The sequence below is a fragment of the Tachypleus tridentatus genome, chromosome 1 (assembly GCF_004210375.1).
Source record: "Tachypleus tridentatus isolate NWPU-2018 chromosome 1, ASM421037v1, whole genome shotgun sequence".
Classification (NCBI taxonomy): domain Eukaryota; kingdom Metazoa; phylum Arthropoda; class Merostomata; order Xiphosura; family Limulidae; genus Tachypleus; species Tachypleus tridentatus.
In genome coordinates this window covers 177,908,272-177,914,271 of record NC_134825.1, presented here as the reverse complement: position 1 = coordinate 177,914,271, position 6,000 = coordinate 177,908,272, and the positions used below count along the sequence as shown (strand labels likewise).

Sequence of the window (6,000 nt, the reverse complement as noted above, 5' to 3'; positions counted from 1 at the left end):
TTCTGTAGAATGATAAACTAACATTTCCCTGATTGTGGTAAACTAATGTAATCTTTTCAGTATAATGATAAACTAATATTTCCCTGATATTGGAAAACTAATATAAACTTTTCTGTATAATGATAAACTAATATTTCCCTGATATTGGTAAACTAATATAAACTTTTCTGTAGAATGATAAACTAACATTTCCCTGATTGTGGTAAACTAATATAATATTTTCTGTATAATGATAAACTAACATTTCCCTGATTGTGGTAAACTAATGTAAACTTTTCTGTATAATGATAAACTAATATTTCCCTGATATTGGTAAACTAATATAAACTTTTCTGTAGAATGATAAACTAACATTTCCCTGATTGTGGTAAACTAATATAATATTTTCTGTATAATGATAAACTAACATTTCCCTGATTGTGGTAAACTAATGTAAACTTTTCTGTATAATGGTAAACTAATATTTACCTTACTTTTATTCTGTTTAGAACAGGCTGATTGAACTACGTCATTCGTGTTTGTTTTTTTAAAACTTTTCGTCACGTGAGTGTCATGTAGGAATTAATGTCTAGACATTTTCTTTAGTCTTACATGCTTTCCAAACATAGACGTGGTTTCCATAGCAACCGATTTAGCAGGACTCTGAAGCATATTTCGTATAAATACCAATTTGTAAACTAATTCCGGAATGAGCAAGTTTCTCATATTTTCCAGTCTGTTTAGTGATTAATGAAGTTCCTGGTTAGACCACGCTCATGACTTTATCCTTTATTTTGTTCTCTATAAAGTTGGACGAATTACTTTAATACAATCTAGTTTAGTAAATATTACAGTCTTGCTTCAAATATATCCTATAAATTAGTTATACGGAATTTTGTTGTTTTTACATTCAATTCTTATATTCACTCCATATTTATCATACGTAACAGAGATATTACGAAATTAGTGTATGCAATAGTCAGCTATACAACATTAAGGACATTATAATATGTAATTTGTTGTATTCTAGGAACATTTAAATGAATAATAACTATGCTTAATTTTGTTCAGCTTTAATTTAAATTAAAACATTCTTATTATGGCTGTGTTAATCGTAATTACCTGTGTTATGTTACCACCAACCTTATATGTTGTTATGGTAACTCTTACATGTTGATATAGTCACTTTAGCCTTATGTAATTTTACGGTAACTAACCTTTTTTGTTGTTATGACGATAGTTAATTCGTTTGTTGTTATGGTGACTGTTTTATTACTTTGGTTTAACATCATAGAGATATTTTTATAAATTATAATTTTAAACTTATAATATTTCCTATTTGTTAGTGCAGTATTTATTTGCATTTATTGCATAACTAAACGCTCTGACATAGCCGAATGGTTACCATGGCTGTAATCAGAATTCAATCATTTCGGGTTAGCCTCACGTGCTTATCAGAATTATCGAGCAAAGTGACAGAAGAGCTGTCTGTCATAACTAAACGCTCTGACATAGCCGAATGGTTACCATGGCTGTAATCAGAATTCAATCATTTCGGGTTAGCCTCACGTGCTTATCTGAATTATCGAGCAAAGTGACAGAAGAACTGTCTGTTCACTGACGTCTATAATTTTTAACTGATCAACTGAACTTAATTAATAACACCCGCAGCCATTTCCTGAGCTATTTCAATCAGACCGAAGTGAAAAGAAAATACGTCTATGTGCCTTCAATATCTGGAAACATAAGCCACTAAGCCTTATCCAGCTCAGAAACATTTGACATACGTGCTTGTTATCTTCCCAGTATTAATTCTACATGTTGGTATACTTATAACGTTAATATTTCTTTTATATGTCTAACATTAGTTTTATTTCGGATCTTAACATTATATGTTTGTTGTAGTATTAATATAAATAAATTATACCATATACATATTATAAAGTACGTATTGTTTTAACGTATTCTATTTTTATAAAACGCTCTGCCGTTGTAACGAGTTCTTTTGTTATAACCTGCTCCAATGTTGTAACGAGTTCTTTTGTTATAACCTGCTCCAATGTTGTAACGAGTTCTTTTGTTATAACCTGCTCCAATGTTGTAACGTGATCTATCATTATAATGAGTTTTGCTCTTGTAACCCTCCTCTGTTATCGTAACGTGTTGTATCTTTGCAATCAGTTTTATCGTTTTTACGTGCTATATTGTTGCAACGTGAACTCTTGATGTAACTTGTTTTATCGTTGTAAGGTGCTCTACTGTTGTAACTTGTTCTGTTGGGTATTTCTTTTGATTGTTCGGTAGAAGTAATGTGAAATCTAGTCCACATAACAATAACAACTTGGTTTTAATTAATCACTTTTATATATTGCTAGACCTAACTACATAAACGTTTCAATAGAAACGTCTAGATCTGATTAATTCTAACTCACAAATACACTTCATAAATCGCTTACAAAATACCCTCTCTAATTGTAACAATAAATTATTGATTAGATCATACACAAAGAGACATTACTGTTTTCAATACAAACGTGCAGGTTTGTCATTCATACATTGGATGTGTGTTTGTAAAATGTCCAACATAAACGTACATGTTTGTTATGTCTTCAGTATTAACGCGCGTGTTTGCTATTCTGTAATATATTAAAATGTGTGTTTACCATGTCTTTAATATTAACGTACATGTTTGTTATGTCTTCAGTATTAACGCGCGTGTTTGCTATTCTGTAATATATTAAAATGTGTGTTTACCATGTCTTTAATATTAACGTACATGTTTGTTATGTCTTCGGTATTAACGCGCGTGTTTGCTATTCTGTAATATATTAAAATGTGTGTTTACCATGTCTTTAATATTAACGTACATGCTTCTTATTCCACAATGTATTGACATATGTGTTTCTTATGTGTTGAATATACTTGTTCACGCTATGCAATGTTAATGCATATTTTGTTATATTTACAGAGCAAAAGAAACAACAACACAAGAAAACCCAAACAGAAGTAAGTTCCTGTTTTTCTTCAAACAACCTTCGGTTTTAACAACACAAGGAAAGATTCAAACTTTAATTCTAGCTAAGTAATTTTGATTAGCGGAGACAACTCTTAAACTATTAGATGGAACATTGGTAGTTAAGTAGGATATTAGTTGTTACAATAGCAGAGAAAGGTTTGGATCTCAATTTAGATAGATAGGATATCGGTTCTCATGACAGCTAAGAAATACTTCGGTTTTTGCGGATCAAGATGTAATATTGGTTGTCACGATAACCAGATAAATATTTGTTTTCACGCTAGTTACACAGGATACCAGTTCTTACAGTACCAGACAGAATATTTTAACGCTACTTTAGGATATTTGTTTTAACAATAGTTATATATGATATCAGTTGTTATGGTACTACGTAGGATATTTGTTTTAACAATAGTTATATATGATATCAGTTGTTATGGTACTAGGTAGGATATTTGTTTTAACAATAATTTTATATGATATCAGTTGTTATGGTACCAGGTAGGATATTTGTTTTAACAATAGTTATATATGATATCAGTTATGGTACTAGGAAGGATATTTGTTTTAACAATAGTTATATATGATATCAGTTGTTATGGTACTAGGTAGGATATTTGTTTTAACACTACTTAAGTAGGATATCAGTTCTTACGGTACTAGATAAGATATTTCTTTACATTAGTTATGTGGGATATCAGTTCTTACGATACTAGATAGGATATTTCTTTTCACGTTTTTAGAATGGTATCAGTTTCTAGTTAGTAGATAGGATATTTTTTCACTCTAGTTATATAGGATTCCAATTTTTAGGGTACTAGATATGATATTTGTTTTCACACTAGTTATTAAGGTATCAGTTCTTACGGTACTAAAGATGATATTTGGTTTTACTCCAGATGTGTGGAAGATCAGTTCTTATGGTACTGGAGAGGTTACTTGTTTTCACGGTCTTTATGTAGGTTATCAGTTGTTACGGTTCTTGATAGGGTATCTGTTTTAACGCTAGTAATGTAGGGTATCAGCTCTTATGTTACTGGAGGAGATATTTTTCTAACGTTACTTATGTATTACTTCATTTCTTATGGTACTAGACAGGATATTTGTTTTCACGTCAGTTATTAAGGTATCAGTTCTTGTGGTACCAGATAGTATATTTGTTTTCACGTTAGTTATGTAGGATATCAGTTCTAACTGTACTAGATAGGATATTTATTTTAATTCTTGTAATGTATTGTATCAGTTCTTACGGTACTAGATGGGATATCGTATTAATGCTAATTATGTAGGATATCAGTTCTTACGGTACTAAATACCGCATTTGATTTCAAGCTAGTGATGTAGGATATCACTTGCTAGTGTACTACGTAGGATATTTGTTTTCACGCTCGTTATATACGATATCAGTTCTTATGGTGCTATATATGATATTTGTTATGACGTTAGTGATATAGGATATTAATTGTTACAGTACTACATAGGATATTTTTTTCATGTTAGTTATGTAGGATATCACTTCTAACGGTACTGGGTAGGATATTTGTTTTAACGCTAGTTATGTAAGATATCAGTTGTTACTGTACCAGATAGGATATTTGTTTTAACACCAATAATGTAGGGTATCAGTTCTTACTTTACAGGATTACATATTATTTTAATGCTAGTTATATAGGATATCAGTTCTTACGGTACTAGATAAGATATTTGTTTACACGCTTGTTATGTAGGATATCAGCTAGGTAGGATATTTGTTTTAACGCTTGTAATGTAGAATATCAGCTCGGTAGGATATTTGTTTTAACGCTAGTTATGAAGATATCAGTTGTTACTGTACTACATAGGATATTTGTTTTCACGCTAGTCACATAGGATATCAGTTCTGACGGTACAAGATAGGATATTTGTCTTCACGTTTGTTATGTAGAATATGTGTTGTTATGGTACTAGATATGATATTTGTTTCACGCTAGTTGTATAGGATATTTGTTTTCACTCTGGTTATGTGGAATATCAGTTGTTATGGTACTAGATAGGATATTGATTTTCACGCAAGTTAAGTGGGATATCAGTTCTTACGGTACTAGATATTAGTTTGTGTTAATGCTAGTTTTGTAGGATCATAGTTCTTAAGGTACTGAGTAGGATCATTGTTTTCGCGCTAGTTATGTGTGATATCAGTTCTTACGGTAGTACTAGATATTATTTTGTGTTAATGCTAGTTTTGTAGGATCATAGTTCTTAAGGTACTGAGTAGAATCATTGTTTTCACGCTAGTTATGTGTGATATCAGTTCTTACGGTAGTACTAGATATTATTTTGTGTTAATGCTAGTTTTGTAGGATCATAGTTCTTAAGGTACTGAGTAGGATCATTGATTTTCACGCAAGTTAAGTGGGATATCAGTTCTTACGGTACTAGATATTAGTTTGTGTTAATGCTAGTTTTGTAGGATCATAGTTCTTAAGGTACTGAGTAGGATCATTGTTTTCGCGCTAGTTATGTGTGATATCAGTTCTTACGGTAGTACTAGATATTATTTTGTGTTAATGCTAGTTTTGTAGGATCATAGTTCTTAAGGTACTGAGTAGAATCATTGTTTTCACGCTAGTTATGTGTGATATCAGTTCTTACGGTAGTACTAGATATTATTTTGTGTTAATGCTAGTTTTGTAGGATCATAGTTCTTAAGGTACTGAGTAGGATCATTGTTTTCACGCTAGTTATGTGTGATATCAGTTCTTACGGTAGTACTAGATATTATTTTGTGTTAATGCTAGTTTTGTAGGATCATAGTTCTTAAGGTACTGAGTAGGATCATTGTTTTCGCGCTAGTTATGTGTGATATCAGTTCTTACGGTAGTACTAGATATTATTTTGTGTTAATGCTAGTTTTGTAGGATCATAGTTCTTAAGGTACTGAGTAGGATCATTGTTTTCACGCTAGTTATGTGTGATATCAGTTCTTACGGTAGTACTAGATATTATTTTGTGTTAATGCTAGTTTT

The 6,000-nt window shown here is 31.1% G+C and overlaps 1 protein-coding gene across 1 annotated transcript in view; it reads left to right on the top strand.

Moving 5' to 3' along the window:
• Window positions 1–2,953: 2,953 nt before the first annotated feature.
• Window positions 2,954–6,000, top strand: part of LOC143231154 (uncharacterized) — a 46,351-nt gene continuing 43,304 nt past the window's right edge. Inside the window, exon 1 of the mRNA XM_076465806.1 lies at window positions 2,954–2,985. The gene's annotated coding sequence lies outside the window, so the exon portion shown is untranslated. The remainder of the gene's footprint in view (window positions 2,986–6,000) is intronic.